The following is a 19,391-nucleotide window of genomic DNA, read 5'->3' as shown; positions in this document are numbered from 1 at the left end:
TAGATTTGATAGACAGAGTGCCTGTTGAACTATGGATGGAGGTTCGTGACTTTGTACAGGAGACAGGGATCAAGACCATACCCATGGAAAAGAAATGGAAAAAAGCAAAATGGCTGTCTGGGGAGGCCTTACAAATAGCTGTGAAAAGAAGAAAAGCAAAAAGCAAAGGAGAAAAGGAAAGGTATAAGCATCTGAATGCAGAGTTCCAAAGAATAGCAAGGAGAGATAAGAAAGCCTTCCTCAGCGATCAATGCAAAGAAATAGAGGAAAACAACAGAATGGGAAAGACTAGAGATCTCTTCAAGAAAATCAGAGATACCAAAGGAACATTTCATGCAAAGATGGGCTCAATAAAGGACAGAAATGGTATGAACCCATTTGTATCACTCTCTGTGCATTCACACTTAACACTTATATCTGGCCACTTTTAACAGAGGATGCACTATAAATAGCATGTCAGCCTGGAAAACTCAGAATTATGAGTTACTATACAGAGTGTGGGCTGATGCCACTTACTCCCATCCACCACCTCCATTTCTTGGTCTTAAAAGAGCTACCATGATAAAGCCACATTCTATCTGTTGGTATGGTCTTTAATTTTTTTTTTTTTAATTAATGCCTTAATTTCACCTGCCACAAAGTTCACTTCCTAAAAATAGTGAATTTTCTGAAAAATTTTTATAATGATGGCTGTAAATATGGTAAAGCATAAACTATTAATATTCACATACAAGAGTTAACTATATAAGGGGATTCCTTGGAGGCTCAGACAGTAAAGAATCTTCCTGCAATGCAGGAGACCCAGATTCAATCCCTGGATCAGGAAGATCCCCTGAAGAAGGGAATGGCTATCCACTCCAGTATCCTTGCCTGGAGAATTCCGTGGACAGAGGAGCCTGGCGGGCTACAGTCCATGGGGTCACTAAAAGCTGGATACGACTGAATAGCTACAGAGTTATAGGGATTTGCAGTAAGCAGATATCCCTGTGTAGAAGTAAATTTGAGATGATATGAGTGAGGCACCTTTCTTTCTATCTTAATGCTATTGTCCCACTCATGTCCACTGTCACACCAACTCCCATGCCAGTAGTCTCTAGATTACTTAGAAATTTAGGAATGCCTCCATCAGGGCTCAATAGTGTACCCTATGTAGAGATGCTGAGATGCTTCCTTCAGCTCCCTGAACACAGTAGTCTCTCTCAGGTGGAGAAATGGAGAAAATAATATTTCTACAAACTCTATATCCCCACCCTCCAGATTTTTATGATTTTAAACCCTCCTACCAGATCCACCCAATAATCTGTTGGGAGTTGCAGCAATAAAACATCTGGTGAATTAGAAACCAGTAGAATAAGCATCTTCCTTATTGAAGACCCCAGAGACTGAGAACATCCTTTCCATACAGTTTTTGACAGCCTCCTTTGAAACAACCTCTGGTCAAAATACAGCAGCCCAGGTGTGTGGCTTAATCATGGAGTAAGTTATTTCATATTAATTTTAGATTTTAAAAAATGGAGATGAGAATTTGCATTAACTTTCCAATTCTTTTTCTTTTCTTCCTTCTTGTAAATTGGGATTGGAAGATCAGAAGTCCCTGTCTCTCTATTCCTTGAATTGGCATTAAATGGCATTCTGCTAAAAAGCTCAAGGAAAATTCTGTGGTTGTCTTTTCAAATGCCTCCCAAATTTATAGTGTATTATTAAAGCAGACAAAAATTTAGTGATCTGAGTTCAAGCCACAATCTGACTTCAAATCACTTCACCTTTCTAAGAGTCAAGTTATTTATCTATAAATCAGATAAAGCTAACACTCTCGCAAGATAGTTGAAAACACTAGATGATGTGTTTTAAATGTGTTTAGAATATATATATATATATATATATATATATATGTACATTTATACACACATACATATATATATGGACTTCCCTGGTGGCTCAGGTGGTAAACCCAGGAAGACCTGGGTTCGATCCCTGGGTCAGGAATATTCCTTGGAGAAGGAAATGGCAATCCACTCCAGTAATCTTGCCTAGAAAATCCCATGGATGGAGGAGCCTGGTGCAGGCTACTGTCCATGGGGTCGCAAAGAGTCAGACATGACTGAGCGACTTCACTTTCACTTTCATATATATACATAAAAGTTTATTAGTTCCTCCTTTAGTTCTTGAACTGTCTTTGTTTACCTAAAGTAAATAATTTAACCTTATAGCTATTGCATCTATAAAAATGAATTGGATTATATTAGTGGTTCTCAACTAGGGCAAGTGGTCATTTGTCATTGTCTGAAGACAGTTTTATTTGCCACAATTGGAAGGAGTGTGCCACTGTCATGGAGTGAATTGAGGACCAGAAATGTTGCTGAACACCTTACAATGTATAGGAAAGCCTCCCACAACAATTATCTGGGTCAAAATGTCAGTAGTGCCAAGACTGAGAAATCCTGGATTAGACGACCACTGAAAATGTGTAATAACATTAAGACTTTCCCCTGACCCCCTCCCAAGATGTTATTGCTTCAATTACAAATAGTTGTTGAGTAACAATGGCCTCTCGTTACAGATGAAGGAAATCTAAAACTCTTGGCCATGACCTACAAAGTTGTATGTGATCTGGCCCTGGCCTGCTTCTGTGGCCCCATCTCAAGCTACTTTCATCAGTAGTCACTCTGGTCTACACACTCTGGCCTTAATGCTGTACCTTCAATACAGCCCACTGTTGAGGGATTTAAATGTTCACTATACTAGAAATCTTGTCCTCCGGTTTCTGCTTTTTCATCTTATTTAGTTCACAGCTCTGCTCAGATCTCACTGTATCTGACCTTCTGATGTGAAATGCCACCATGTTTCAAGTTTATCCACCTATGTTTTGACTACTTTATTTTTGTTAAATAGTCATTCCTGGTGCTGAGTATGGAAAAGGTGCTCAAGAAACACGTGTCAAGTGGAAAACTTGGGGTCTTACGTCAGACACTTGTTTTTTGGTCTATGTTCTTTGAATTCTTTTCTACTTTTAAATACTGGTTTTAATTTTGTAATTGTAACATGGAAGATGTCAGACATTTTTAACACAAATAACAGTTAAAGGAGAAAAGATCATTTAAGGATTACAAAGGTTATTGATTTTCTTCTCACAGAGGTAAAAGGAAATAGTGCTTTTCATGTAATTATCATACCACAAAGATAATATAGTTTAATTAGGGAGATAGAAGTTTATAGGAAAAGGTTCAAGTTTGTAGTATTTATTTGGGGAACTAATAATTTACAGAATAATACATTTTGTGTGCTTTTTTTGTTTGTTTTATTTTGCTTTGGTTTGTCTCACAGTGCAAGTGTTTCTCTAACCCTCTCTCTCTCTCTCTCTCTAACATAGCATGTTAGGATCTCACCACCTACTATGAGAGCAAGGCCAGATATTAGATCTGCTTGTGTTCAAATTCTTGTCACTAGGGCAAAGATTTCACAGCATTTATTAATTTAATAACCATCTGAATCAGTGTGATTCATTTGGTGTTTTCTTTTATCTGCCTGTTTATTTATATGAGTACAATAAGAGTTGCTGATTAATACACAAAGAACTTCTTAGTGTGTGATTAATAAAATGATCCTAAATTATACTGAGACTCAGGGGCTTCCCTGGTGGCTCAGATGGTAAAGCATCTGCCTGCAAAGTGGGCGATCCAGGTTTGATCCCTGGCTCAGAAAGATCCCCTGGAGAAGGAAATGGCAACCACTCCATTACTCTTGCCTGGAAAATTCCATGGACAGAGGAACCTTGTAGGCTACAGTCCAAGGGATCACAAAGAGTCGGACACGACTGAGCAACTTTACTTCTTCAGAAAAATATTCTATTTTCAGGAGATCTTATATATCCTCTGGGGTTACGACTTGTATGTCAGAAATATCTAATTGTCTCTATCAGTTTGCCAACAGATATCAAGAAACAATCCTTACTCAGTTTACTTCTCCAGGTTTAGCTTGACCATTGCAGGAATATTCTTTTTATTCTGAGATATCCTAGTTTGTCTGTATTCCTGGCCTACCAGAAGGGAACATTACTTAGCTTCCTGTAAAGCTGAGAGTTCTTTAGTGATAGACCAGATAACAAGACAATTACCATGGGGGACATTTTTGGTATCAATTTTGACATCTAAATTTTCTATATTACCCCAAATTACTAAAATGAACCCAGGTTTCTTCTGCACACAGAAAGCATACATAGGGACTTCTCTGGTGGTCCAGTGGTTAAGACTTCACCTTCCAACACAGGGGATGAAGGTTTGATATCTGATCAAAGAGCTAAGATCCCACATGCTTTGCAGGGCCAAAATACCAAAACATAAAACAGAAGCAACAAAAAATTTTATATATAAAATTAGAAAAAAGATCAAGAGAATGAGAAGACAAGTCACATACTAGGAGAAAATGTTTACAAAAGACATATCCAATAAAGATTGTTACCTAAAATATGCAAAGAACTCTTACAATTCAGTGATAAGAAAATGAACAAACCTGACCCCAAAAATGGGCAAAATCTATAAAATGATATCTCACTAAAGAAGATATACAGATGGCAAACAAGCCCATTAAAAATAGCAATAGGATACCACCACGTATTCCATAGGGTCACACAGAGTCAGACACTACTGAAGCCATTTAGCACATGCACATACTTCTTAGATTGGCCAATACCTGGAGCATTAACAATACCAAGTGTTGGAGAGGAGATGGAACAACAGGAACACTCATTTATTGCTAGTGGAAAAGTCAGATGGTACAGCCATATTAGAAGGTTGGTTGTCAGTTTCTTACCTAATTAAACATAATCTTACATCATTCTATCCAGCAATCACCATCAGTCAGTTCAGTCACTCAGTCGTGTCCTACTCTTTGCGACACCATGAGTCACAGCACACCAGGCCTTCCTGTCCATCACCAACTCCCGGAGTTCACCCACACTCACATCCATCGAGTCAGTAATGCCATCCAGCCATCTCATCCTCTGTCGTCCCCTTCTCCTCCTGCGCCCAATCCCTCCCAGCATCAGAGTCTTTTCCAGTGAGTCAACACTTCGTATGAGGTGGCCAAAGTACTGGAGTTTCAGCTTTAGCATCATTCCTTCCAAAGAAATCCCAGGGCTGATCTCCTTCAGAATGGATTGGTTGGATCTCCTTGCAGTCCAAGGGACTCTCAAGAGTCTTCTCCAACAGCACAGTTCAAAAGCATCAATTCTTCGGTGCTCAGCCTTCTTCACAGTCCAACTCTCACATCCATACATGACCACAGGAAAAACCATAGCCTTGACTAGACGAACCTTTGTTGGCAAAGTAATGTCTCTGCTTTTGAATATGCTGTCTAGGTTGGTCATAACTTTCCTTCCAAGGAGTAAGCATCTTTTAATTTCATGGCTGCAGTCACCATCTGCAGTGATTTTGGAGCCCCCAAAAATAAAGTCTGACACTGTTTCCACTGTTTCCCCATCTATCTGCCATGAAGTGATGGGACCAGATGCCATGATCTTCGTTTTCTGAATGTTGAGCTTTAAGCCAACTTTTTCACTCTCCACTTTCACTTTCATCAAGAAGCTTTTTAGTTCCTCTTCACTTTCTGCCATAAGGGTGGTGCCATCTGCATATCTGAGGTTATTGATATTTCTCCCGGCAATCTTGATTCCAGTTTGTGCTTCTTCCAGTCCAGCGTTTCTCATGATGTACTCTGCATAGAAGTTAAATAAGCAGGGTGACAACATACAGCCTTGACGTACTCCTTTTCCTATTTGGAACCAGTCTGTTGTCCCATGTCCAGTTCTAACTGTTGCTTCCTGACCTGCATGCAAATTTCTCAAAAGGCAGATCAGGTGGTCTGGTATTCCCATTTCTTTCAGAATTTTCCACAGTTTATTGTGATCCACACAGTCAAAGGCTTTGGCATAGTCAATAAAGCAGAAATAGATGTTTTTCTGGAACTCTCTTGCTTTTATGATGATCCAGCGGATGTTGGCAATTTGATCTCTGGTTCCTCTGCCTTTTCTAAAACCAGCTTGAACATCAGGAAGTTCATGGTTCACATATTGCTGAAGCCTGGCTTGGAGAATTTTGAGCATTACTTTACTAGCGTGTGAGATGAGTGCAATTGTGCGGTAGTGTGAGCATTCTTTGGCATTGCCTTTCTTTGGGATTGGAATGAAAACTGATCTTTTCCAGTCCTGTGGCCACTGCTGAGTTTTCCAAATTTGCTGGCATATTGAGTGCAGCACTTTCACAGCATCATCTTCCAGGATTTGAAATAGCGCAACTGAAATTCCATCACCTCCACTAACTTTGTTCGTAGTGATGCTTTCTAAGGCCCACTTGACTTCACATTCTAGGATGTCTGGTTCTAGGTGAGTGATCACACCATTGTGATTATCTTGGTTGTGAAGATCTTTTTTGTACAGTTCTTCTGTGTATTCTTGCCATCTCTTCTTAATATATTCTGGTTCTGTTAGGTCCATACAATTTCTGTCCTTTATCGAGCCCATCTTTGCATGAAATGCTCCTTTGGTATCTCTGATTTTCTTGAAGAGATGTCTAGTCTTTCCCATTCTGTTGTTTTCCTCTATTTCTTTGCACTGATTGCTGAGGAAGGCTTTCTTATCTCTTCTTGCTATTCTTTGGAACTCTGCATTCAGATGTTTATATCTTTCCTTTTCTCCTTTGCTTTTTGCTTCTCTTCTTCTTTTTTTTTTTTTTTTGCTTCTCTTCTTTTCACAGCTTTTGTAAGGCCTCCCCAGACAGCCATTTTGCTTTTTTGCATTTCTTTTCCATGAGGATGGTCTTGATCCCTGTCTCCTATACAATGTCATGAACCTCAGTCCATAGTTCATCAGGCACTCTATCTATCAAATCTAGGCCCTTGAATCTATTTCTCACTTCCACTGTATAATCATAAGGGATTTGATTTAGGTCATACCTGAATGGTCTAGTGGTTTTCACTACTTTCTTCAATTTAAGTCTGAATTTGGCAATAAGGAGTTCATGGTCTGAGCCACAGTCAGCTCCTGGTCTTGTTTTTGCTGACTGTATAGATCTTCTCCTTTTCATGTCCATGAAAAGACATGAAAGAAACTTAAATACTTATTACTAAGTGAAAAAGCCACATCCTATATGATTCCAAATTTATGACATCCTGGAAAAAGCAAAAGTTTGACTACTAAAAAAAGTCAGTGGTTGGGACTTCCCTTGTTGTCCAGGGGTTAAGACCCCGTGCTCCTAATGCAAGGGACCTGGGTTGATTCCAGGTCAGGGAACTAGATTCCATGTGACACAACGAAGAGCTTATGTGCCATGACTAAGACTTAATATAGTAAAAAAAAAAAAAAAAAAAAATCAGTGGTTGCCAAGTGTTAGGGGATTTAGAGGAATGACTGGACAGAACACAGGATTTTTAGGGCAGTGAAGTTATTCTGTATGATGCCATGATGGTAAATACATCATAATGTACTTGTCAAAGTGCATAGAATGTAAACACCATCAGTGTATCCTAATATAAACTGTGAATTTCTGTTATAATGTTGCATAGGCTCAATGATTATAACAAATATACCACTCCAATGAGAAATGTTGATGGTGGGGAAGGCTGTTTAGGGGGGCTGGGGTGGAGGAGTAGGGGAAATAATAGAAACTCTGTACTTTCTACTCAGTTTTGCCTGAACATAAAACTGCTCTAAAAATAAGTTCTGTTACAAAAAGATAAAGAAAAGGTGCAGGAATGTTGGTTCCCATTCTGGGCACAGCATTTGAGATAGAATAGCTACCATCCATTGAAAAGTAATGCAAAAGGAATTTGGCATAGACATAAGGAAAGATATAAGGAAAAACAGGTTCTGGTAGGATCCGCAATTAAGTGCTAAATATGGCCCTTGAAGGAGTGTGTTTTCACTGACATGGTCTGCTAATTGATCAAAAGATTTAACATTGAATACTTTCTTAAATATCAAGCCAATATCCCAAGGTATCTTTAACTTCTCCTCCATTCTTGAGCCAGGTACATGGCATCTTCCAAATGAAGGGGAAGGCTGAGCTGCTTGATTTTTTGCAGTAACAGGGTTTCTGGGAGGATGGATTGATTTCTGGATCACTTTTCCCCACAGGCTTAGAGTAACCAGTTATACACAGTAGAGATGAAATTAGTAAATTTTTTAAAAGTGTAATATGAGTTTATTCTGTGACATTTTCCTCATTGCAGATATTTTAAAATGAATTGAAATAATCAATGTTTCATAAAAAGTAAATACATTAGAAGAATCTAAATAATACCTGTAATACAGACGGCTTTACTCTGAGCATCCACTTTTGTTTTCACTGCAAACATCCTTTTTTAAAAAGTTATATAAAAATGATAGACTGCTGCATTCTACACGGCCTGTGTCTCGTCTGGGCTCAGTCATGTCCAAATCTTTGCAACCCCATGCACCACAGCCTGCCAGGCTCCTCTTTCCATGGAATTTTCCAGGCAAGGATAATAGAGTGGGTTGCCATGCCGTCCTCCAGGGGATTACCCCAACCCAGGGATTGAACGTGTGTCTCTTGTATTGGCAGGAGTATTCTTTTACCATTGCGCCACCTGGGAAGTGTCCTGTGTCTCAAACATTTTAAATTAACTTCAAGCTTTTCCCTCAACTCTAAATGTTAATGATATTTGCTTCTATTTTTAAATGGGAAGTGTATACATTTTTTAAAACAGTGATATTTAGGTCTTCTCTGCCTGATTCTTCAAAAAAAAAAAAAAATGCTTCATGCTGAGTTTGAATAGCAACTGAGGGTCTGGTCCAGAAAGTGGTAGGTCATTACAGAGAACCAGCGGTACACATCTGTCAGCTCAATTTCCATGAAAAGGGTATTCCATACCCTTTCTGGCAACTTGAGATGACTGTGGAGGCTACCTGCAAATTCCATCTGCTGTCAAAACACTGGCCTGGCCCTGACATCCACACAAGGCTTTGCAGCAAGCTCTGGTCCAATTCTGTCTGTTTCAGCCTCCAATGTCTTACTGTATGGTCAATCAAACATATGCTCCTGCAATATAGATTTTCCCCAAAGTGCCAAACTATCTCAAGGCAAATGGCCCAGCTCACTGTGTGAAAAATCAAACCTAAGAAATCCAATAAATCAGCCAAGCTAGTCTTTTTTATTGCAGGCTGCCCAAGTACTGCATGTTCTATTTCATAGCCTGGAAGGAAGAAAACTTGATGAATACCAGTTACACTATGTAAAAACCTAGTGAAGATAAATATTTGTCCATTTGGAATTACAAAAGAAGTGCTGACTTTGGCAGCACATATACTAAAACTGGAATGACAAAAGTTTTTATCTGGGGAATCAACCACATGAATAATCCAGTTGATCTCAGAGATCCCTAGAATATCTTTATCGCATTCAGTTACATGATAAACAGTGTCTTGTCCTTAACGGTGACGTATTGTGTGTCTTTCTTTTTTTTTCTTTCCTATTTTATTGAAGTATAGATGATTTACCATGTTGTATTAATTTCTGCTATACAGCAAAGTAATTCAGTTATATAAATAGGTTCTTTTTCATTTCTTGTCCATTATGATTTATGACAGGATACTGAATATAATTCCCTGTGCTATACAGTAGGGTCTTGGTAGTTATTCATTCTATATATACTAGTTTGCATCTGCTAATCCCAAAGGCCAAAGGGGAGAAGGCGGGGGAAAGAAAGATTGAGAGTTTGGTCCTCTTTCTCAGCATATCATTTTAAAATTCTTTCATCAAAATATTCCGGTTCTGATATAATTCTGAGATGTTCTTTCCCCAGTTATAGTAGCTTGCTCTTTCCCATGATTGGACTTACTTTCAGTTGAGTGAAATAAAGCCACTACAAGTAGTAACCCAAATAATAACTTCCATTTTCGTCTTCCTTACACATTCTTTAAATAGTTCCTTCTTGTTAGGAGGAAACGTTTGTCACCATTTCCTTATACCCAAGAATACTTACAATGATTACAAGTAGTTTCTACACTGATTTAAGAATTATCAAGAGAGGAATTGGACAAGTTGAAACCATGAAATGAGGAAACTCCTGATGTCTCTTATGGGAGAACAATTTGGAGGGCACAATTTTGAAAGAGCACGGATGAACACAACTTCTTTTATCTGTGGCTGCCTTGAAAAAGAATCATTCAATGCAGTAATTTTTGGGTAGTCCTCCAAATTTCCTTGCTTTTGGTACTCAAGAGGCATACTGTTCTTTTGTTACTGAAAGTCCTATAGAAATAAAAATTTCCAAGCAGAAAAGGAAACTTATTAAACTGATTTATTCCCAGGCCTGGGTACTTGCTGTATGGTTTGTTGTTGTTGAGTCGCTAAGTCATGTCCGATTCTTTGCAACACCAGGCCTCCCTGTCCTTCACTATCTCCTGGAGTTTGCTGAAACTCATGTCCATTGAACCAGTGATGCCATCCAACCACCTTATTCTCTGTCGTCCCCTTCTCCTCCTGCCATCAACCTTTCCCAGCATCAGAGTCTTTTCTGAGTCAGCTCTTCCCATCAGGTGGCTGAAGTATTGGAGCTTCAGCTTTAGCATCAGTCCTTTCAATGAATATTCAGGGTTGATTTCCTTTAGGATTGACTGATTTGATCTCCTTGTAGTCCAAGGGACTCTCAAGAATCTTCTCCAGTACCACAATTCAAAAGCATTGATTACAGCTAGTGTGTTACATTTTCTCCAGTTGGTCAGTGAATTAAATCAGAAGAAAGCGCAATTTATCAGACTGCAGTTCACAGGTGCTTATCTTTCTTTTTTGATTTTTAAAAAATGTATTTGGCTTCATCAGGTCTTAGCTGCAGCACGCGGGCTCTTGTTGCGGCATGTAGGCATCTCTCTAGTTGTGGTACTGCAGAGAGTTCAGGCTCAGTTTCAGGCTTAGTTGCCCCACAGCATATGCAGTCTGAGTTCCTGCAGGCATGTGTGCTCAGTTACTTCAATCGTGTCCGAGTCTTTGTGACCCTATGGCCCACCAGTCTCCTCTGTCCTTGGGATTCTCCAGGCAAGAATATTGGAATGGTTGGCCATTTCCTCCTCCAAGGGATCTTCCTAACCCAGGGATGAATCCATGTCTCCTGCATTGCAGGCAGATTCTTGACTTCTGAGCCACTAGGGAAGCCCTTAATTCCCTGATCAGGGATCAATCCCATGTCCTCTGTATTAGAAGGCCACGTCTTAATGACTGGACCAGTCTGAAGCATACCTTCTTTTGCTTGATTTATCCAAACAGTGACAAAAGTGATGAGTCCCTCCAATTAGTGGTTGTGTTTGTTTGTGTGCTTTTCTGAGTGAGGTAGTAAGCTTTTTCTCCGTTAGTAAAAACTCAACGAAATAAAGGGGTTTGGCTTGATTCCCATTATAACACCAACACCAGACACAATACCTGCAAATAATAAATGTTCAATAAATATATTGGGAGAAAGAATGTATGAATGAGGAAAGCTGTTTCTTGAATGCCCATTAAAGCACTAAGGCATAGTCAATAACCCTTGAACCAGAAATCAAATGCTCAGATTCAAGGCACAATTCCATCTGTTTTCATTATCTATCCTTTCATAAATCGTGAAAGCTCTGAGCCTCAATTTCCTATTTGAGAAACAAGCAACTATCTATTTCATGAGCTACATCTCCTAAGACTTGTGAGGCTCCATCAAGATAATGCAGATGAAAGCACTCTGAGCTTTAAGCTGGTTTATAAATACATGATCAGACATGGCATGTCACCCTGACATCAATCAGGGAAATAATTTAAAAAGTGAGTGGGAAGTTAAGGAGGTAAAGAATGCTTAATTTGCCAGAATTCTCAGGGCAGTATGATACATAATTGGAAGAGAAATTTGATAAGATAGGAGGTAAGATCTTTTACCATTCCCATTCCAAGAGCTATATTCTACTTTCAAATCATATTCAATAAAACTTTCCTCTAAGAAGGTCTACACTTAATGACAGACCTTTTGAATATAGAGTGCAATAGAAATATGGAGCCAGAGGTATGTTGCCTGAGGCACAGAGGATGAATTTTTTCCAACAACTTTCCCTAGAAATTAATCAAAGAGACAATATTTTATTTCTTTAAACTGTCTACCAAAGATACCAAATTAAAAGGCTCCCTGGGATGTACACATATTGTCATGGCCCAATCACATATATAATCATATCAGAATCATACTAGACTGTATCAGATTTAAAGAAAATATGATCTTTGTCCCATAAAGTTTGAATATATTAATGTAGGTGGAACCAAGCTCAATCTTGTTAGGTAAAAAAGTTAATCTCACATAACAATATGGGGACAAAGCCAAAGTCAGAATCCAGTATTCTCCATCATGTTGTGCAAATGTTTTATAAGTGATTACAATTTAATTATTGATTCCAAAGCATTGAACAGATCAGGCCTTTGTACCATGTTTTTCCATTCCCTCTCTCCAAATGGACGGCCTACATTTAAACTAGACAGATGAAAACTGGTAACAGCTTGCTAATGGATGTCAGAATCGAAGCTCATTTTATTCAAGGGTCCCTTCATTTATTCTTTAATTCATCAAACATGTATTAGATGCTTAAATGGTCCAAGCATCTGGAGTTGCATAGGGAATTACAGTAAATACAAACAAACATTGTGTGTATGTGTGATCTGAAATGTTTACTAGTTGTGGTCTGAGAGAAGAAACATACCATTAAAATAAAACATTTGGCTCTTGGGCTAATTTCCAAGATAAGTTTGAAAAAAAAAAAGTTCATTTTCTGTGTTCCCTCTTCACGACTGTTGAATTGGGAATATAAAGCCACTAGACATTTGACTGCAATATTTCATTTCTCTTGTACAAATTAAATAGAATACTGACATTCAAATTATGCCCACTCTCATCTTGATACTTTTCCAAGATTACCTGAAAACTTTAAAACAGTTTGAAACAGACTCCCCTTTACATTAACTCATGCATTCAGCATTCATTTACAACACCCATCATGTGCCTGGCACTGTGAGTAAGTGCTGGGACAGGGGCACTAAGACACAAATGAGACTGCTCCAGAAGAACTCACTGTTGTACATAAGCAGCAAATGAACAGACTGCAATTCAGAGTGATAGTACAAAGGTTTCAATTCTATCAAGATACAGATGATACACAGAGGCACACGGAGGAGACTGAAGTTAATTGGACATGGGTGTTCAGAGAAGGCTTCCTAAAGAATGCTAAGTTACATTTGGAAAGAAGAATACAGGTTGAAGATAAGAGATGGTTATGTCAAAATGAAGGTTTAGCATTCACCAAGGAAAAGAAGCCCACAGCAAACTGTGTTCCCTGGGAACACAATTTATAACTGCTGGGGCAAAAAAATGCAACGTAGTTACGGTAAAGTTATTTTAGATATGACTAACTTGAGTACAACAAACCCATCTTCTTTTGATCCCCTAGCTGAGGTTTGCCTGTAGTTGTCCACATTCTCTGTTTCTCCTTCAGACTATTTTGCCTTTGTGATCATACAGTTACAATGTGGCTAAAAACAACAATGTGCATGTACAAAATAAGGCTAACTTAATTTAGAATTTACTGTATGAGTACCAAGATAGACTAGGAGAGGATATTTTTATCGCTATGCAAAGTTTTGTTCGAGATCTTTGGCCGTCTTTACAATCCCCCCCCCCCCCAGTATCTTATTTTCTAATACGTTTTCCATCTTTCCTCTTCTTCCCTCTTCTCCTTCCCCTCCTCTTCCTCCCTTTTGTTCTCTCTTCCTATTTCTTCTTTCCTTCTTTTTTTAAATGGATGACCGTCTATGTCTGTGACTATATACCAAAGCTATATACTATATATTGTCTATATACTATATAGCAAAGACTTTCATCTGACTGAGTAATTTTAAATCTGTGTTTCCAGAGTTCTTTGGAACTTCTTGTGGAGAAATCATCCTGGGGATGACTAATCCAATGGCATTCAGGCTCACTTTCTTCACCTGGTCTCAGGCAGCCTCACAAAAATCTGCTTTTTAAATTGGGGCTTTGAGAAAGATTTCATTTGAAAAGAGAGTTCTTATGCTTCTTTTTAAAATCACTCTTTCCTGTCTAGCTCTCATCTTCTGAGGATAAGCTGAGGCAAACAGAGAAGCGATAGGATCAATACTGTATAGTGACCTAGACAGAACTACACTTACACATGGGTCTTTTTCCCAGGGATCTCATCCCTTTGGGTGACTCCAGGTGAGGGTTCTCCTGTGCCACACGGCCCACTTAACAGGCAGTATCTCTTAGAGGAGTGTAATGAAAAGGGTGTCACCATGTGCTACGTGTCTTCCCCTAAGTGTAGATTTAACTGCCTCCTAACCGCCTTTGAGCTTTATTTATTTATTTAAAAATATTTATTTGGCTGCATCTAGTCTTCATTGAGGCATGTGGGTTCTAAGGTGTCTGGGCTCAGTGAAGAGCAGGCTTAGTTGTCCCCCAGCCTGGGGGATATCAGTTCCCCGACCAGGGATCAAACCTACGTCACCTGCCTTGGAAGGTGTTGGAAGGTGGATTCTTAACCACTGGACCACCAGGGAAGTCCCTTCCTTGTAGCTTTAATAAGAAATACTCTAACTCAATTTGGAAGATATGAACTATGAATTTATTAAATTAACTATGCTGAGTCATGGAAACTATATATATATATATATATACACACACACACACACACACACACACATATATATACATATGTACATATGTATACACATATATATCTATATATTTCTTGAAATGGAGTTTCTTATCAACTTCTTTGGGGATTGGGGACACAAACAGGCAAGCATCTGAATTTTTCAGTGCAACCAGATGTGGAGTAGTCTTGTTGCTATGAATTGAATTATGTCCCTCAAAGGATAAGTTGAAGTTCTACTCCCCATTACCTCAGAAAGTGAATTCAAGTCTGTTGGAAATAAGATGGTCTTAGATGTGACTTATAAATTAAAACCAGGTCATGCTTGAATAGAGTGGGGCCCTAACCCAACACAATTGGTGTCCTTATAAGAAGGTGGCCACATGAAGACACAAGAGACACAGAGAGAACACCATGTGAAGATGAAGCCTGAGATTGGAGTGATGCAACTATAGTCCAAAGAATACAAAAGATTGCAGCCATCATTAGAAGCTAGAAGGACATTGTAGACTAGACTCTTCCTCAAAGTCCTGAGATGTACCCAAACCTGATTTTGAACCTGGTATCAGACTTCTAGCCTCCAGAATTGTGGAACAACAAACTATTGTGTTAAGACACCAGTTTGCAGTATTTTACTACAGCAGCCCCAGGAAACTGATAGACATGCTAAGGTTCACAGATGAATAAGACATCATCAACCTTGCTGGGTGTCCGGCACACTGTTGGGAGTAGGTGACATCTGAGTTGGGCACTCAGGAGGGAGTCGGAGTCAGCCAAAAGGAAAAATGCATTCATAGCAAGGAAGAAAGCAGGAGCAAAGGACAGGCTTTGGAAAGGTCTTCTCGTGTTTGAGTAATGCTGAGTAGCTCTGTAGAGCTCCAGTTTGGAACATGGGGTTTGGGCAAAAACTGATGCAATGCCTTTTTGCAACAGGAGAGTTTACTTAAATCAAGAAAAACTTCAAGTTTTGGAATCACTGTGTGTGTCTGTCTGTGTGTGTGTTTAAATATATATTTATCCCCAGATGGTTTTTCTTTCTTTCTTTTAATTTCTTTTTAATTATGGCAGCTATTCTCCAAACATGTTTTTGTTTATCTCAAACTAAGTATACAGTTTCAACATATGGAGCATATTTTGTTTTACTTCAGTTTATCTTAAGAAATCAGCTTTCCTAACTCTTATTGGCAGTGAACCCAAATGATTTCTTACGTTTTCTTTTCCGCTCTACTTTCTCCTCCTTGTCTTTTTCTTTTAGTTATGATTTCTCTCTATCTTCATCACTCTCACTTTGTCTCCATTCCTCTCTCCCTCCTTTTCTTTTTCCCTTCCTTCCTTCTTTCCTTGTTTTCCTTTTCTTTCTGGGAGGTCACAAAAGATTTCCCATGTGGATGAACTAGGCATTTAGTGGCATGAACCAATAGTTCCTTGGCTTGTGGACATTTAATCAGCCTACAAAATACACAAAATGGAAATAATGTTAATAAACAAGTCAGGGATATTATTTGCTTTTTCATTTATAGTATTATGAACCTGGAATTTGAGTCTGTTCATAATCTAGCCCAAACAATTTTATCAGCCTTGTTTTGTATAATGCATTTTCAAACCTCAGTGTATTCAGCTCTCCTATCATTCTTTTCCTTAAAAAGCTAGTGTTCATCCTCTCAGTCTACAGCATTCCACTTACCCTTCAAGATCCAGCTCAAATATTCCTTCCTTTTGACACATTTTATGATGATTGCTGGCAGAATTAATCTTTTTCTTCCCTGGATTTGCTAGAACTTTGTATGTTCCTCCAGCCTTGCTTTGTTATGATTGGTTTTTATTTTCATACACATCTCCTTCATTAAACTGATGTCAAGAATGGTTTCTCATTGTCCCCAGATCTGCAGTGTCCAATATACAGAAATTCAGTTCAGTCACTCAGTCATGTCCAACTCTTTACGACCCCATGGACTGCAGTATGCTGGGCTTCCCTGTCCTTCACCAACTCCTGGAGCTTGCTCAAACTCATGTCCATCAAGTCAGTGATGCCATCCAACCATCTCAATCCTCTGTCATTGTCTTCTCCTCCTGTCTTCAATCTTTCCCAGCAGCAGGGTCTTTTCCAATGAGTCAGTTCTTCGCATCAGGTGGCCAAAGTATTGGAGCTTCAGCTTCAGCATCAGTCCTTCCAATGAATATTCAAAGCACTCCATAAATTCTCGCTGAAGACACACTTGAGTGAAACAGATTGTAATCCTCATACCAGAAGCAAAAATCTTGTCTTTAATATCCATGCAACTCTTTCTTAAAGTCATTTGCAGACTTCACAATGTGAAAGGCACTAGAAATGTCAGAAATTGGGCATTTGTGGCAGGAAGCCATTTAGGATGCCAAATATAAGACTGATAGGAGAAAAAATAAAATATTGTTAGAGAACTTATCCTTTCTTGGTGTGTATATTCATGTAGCAGAAACTGGGCAATCCAGTGGACTTCAAAAACAATGCAGGAACACAGTAATACATTCATGAATACTTCTGCAGTGACACTGGAAGAAAGTTTTACCATTCAAACCAACTGTGTAATCAGTTACACTATGCTGAGACAGTTTTTGACAGCACTGTTCTGTAAATGACTCATGAAGTCTGCTATAAGAATGAAAGTAGTTGTGGCATATATGTCACGTGTACTTAATATGGGCTTCCCAGGTGGCTCAGTGGGCAAAAATCCACCTGCAGTGCAGGAGATGCAGGAGACATGGGTTCAATCCCTGGGTCGGGAAGATCCCCTGGAGGAGGACCCAAAGGGTCACAAACAGTCAGACATGACTGAAGTGACTGAGCACATACATATACTGAATATGTCTGTGAAAGTGAAAGTCACTCAGTCGTGTCCAGCTCTTTGCGACCCCGTGGACTATACAGTTCATGAAATTCTCCAGGCAAGAATACTGGAGTGGGTAGCCTTTCCCTTTCCAGGGGATCTTCCCAACCCAGGGATTGAACCCAGGTCTCCCACATTGCAGGTGGATTCTTTACCATCTGAACCACAAGGGAAGCCCAAGAATACTTGAGTGGGTTTCCTATCCCTTTTCCAGCAGATCTTCCTGACCCAGAAATCCAACCAGGGTCTCCTGCATTATAGGCAGATTCTTTACCAACTGAGATATCAGGGAATCCCAAATATGTCTGTACTTCCCTAAAACAGAGCCTATATCTTTTTTCTTAAAACACTCAGCACATTATTTAACACATTGAATATGATCTAAGAAGAGTTTTGAAGGAATGAAGATTGTCTAATCTAACATATAGCAGGAACGGCACAGTCCCCGGCTTCATGGTTACGTGTGTATTACGTTAATTCAGTCGTGTCTCTCTGTGCTACACTATGGACTGTAGCCTGCCGGGTTTCTCAGTCCCTGGAAATCTCCAGGGAAGAATACTGGAGTGGGTTGCCATGCCCTCCTCCAGGGGATCTTCCCAATGCAGGGATTGAACCACGTCTCTAATGCCTTCTGCATCAGCAGGTGGATCACTGTACAACTAGCTGTCAACTAGGAAGCCCTGGATATATTATATACTTACGGGTAATTTGAGTTGTTGTAAGGCAGAAACCAACACCATTCTAAAGCGATTGTCCTCCAATTAAAAAAAATTTTTTTAAAGGAAGGAGACAAGTCTCTATCCCCATCTCTGACACTGGGGAGAGGGTGTGGTGCAGTCCTCACCAGACAACAAACCTGGGAAGAAGGTGGGCAAGATTTTCAGGTAGAAAATTGTTTCCTACTTATTGCTGTTCAGTTGCTAAGTTGTGTCCCACTCTTTGCAACCCCATGGACTACAGAATGCTGGGCTTCTTTGTCCTTCACTATCTGCTGGAGTTTGCTCAAATTCATGCCTGAGGAGTCAGTGATACCATCCAACCATCTCATCCTCTGTCACCCCCTTCTGTTCTCAGTCTTTTCCAGCATCAGGGTCTTTTCCAATGGCTCTTTGCATCAGGTGGCCAAAGTATCAGAGCGTCAGCTTCTGCATCAGTCCTTTCAATGAATATTCAGGGTTGATTTCCTTTAGGATTGACTGATTTGATGTCTTTGCTGTCCAAGGACTCTCAAGAGTTTTCTTCAGCCCCACAGTTCAAAAGCATCAATTCTTCAGCATTTAACCTTCTTTATTGTCCAGCACTCACCTCTGTACATTACTACTGGAAAAACCATAGCTTTGACTAGATGGACACTTGTTGTCTTTTGCCACAGGAACACTCACCTACCAAACCATCAGTCACCAGCTTACACGTTTCTCTCCTGTTCTTCCTTCACTTAGCAGTGGGGAGAATTCTTCTCTGTCCTCTGGCTTATGAAACAACTGGGTTTCTCTAGCTCTCCCCACTTCAGCTAAAGAAGCCCATATTTATAATCATCAACCTACAAATGGACAATCGTCAGTCGGAGGGTAGCTTCTTTAGAAACAGCCAGAGGCTGAGTATTTAATACTTTGAAGCATATTTTCACCACAAGTGTTAAGCTAACGTCTGTTAAGAATTGTCTCCAGCTCTGTCACTGTGGAAACAGAAGCTCCTCCGTAAACCCCAATTTCACTCCCTGAAAAGATTCCACTCAGTGCTAAGGCTTTAAGAATAGTTTAGGGGAAATGTTATAGTCTTTTAAAATAAGAAATCAGCAAACTTCCACAAATCTTCACGTCAACATAGTGATTTCTCATCTACAA

General features: G+C 39.4%; 1 pseudogene; it reads right to left on the bottom strand.

Annotated features, from left to right (window-relative positions):
* Window positions 1–8,640: 8,640 nt before the first annotated feature.
* LOC113903987 lies at window positions 8,641–16,408 on the bottom strand (annotated as a pseudogene).
* Between the last annotated feature and the right edge of the window lie 2,983 nt (window positions 16,409–19,391).

Source organism: Bos indicus x Bos taurus, chromosome 14 (genome assembly GCF_003369695.1).
Source record: "Bos indicus x Bos taurus breed Angus x Brahman F1 hybrid chromosome 14, Bos_hybrid_MaternalHap_v2.0, whole genome shotgun sequence".
Taxonomy (NCBI): Eukaryota; Metazoa; Chordata; class Mammalia; order Artiodactyla; family Bovidae; genus Bos; species Bos indicus x Bos taurus.
Note: the sequence above shows the minus strand (reverse complement) of the source record. Positions and strands in the feature narration are given on the sequence as shown.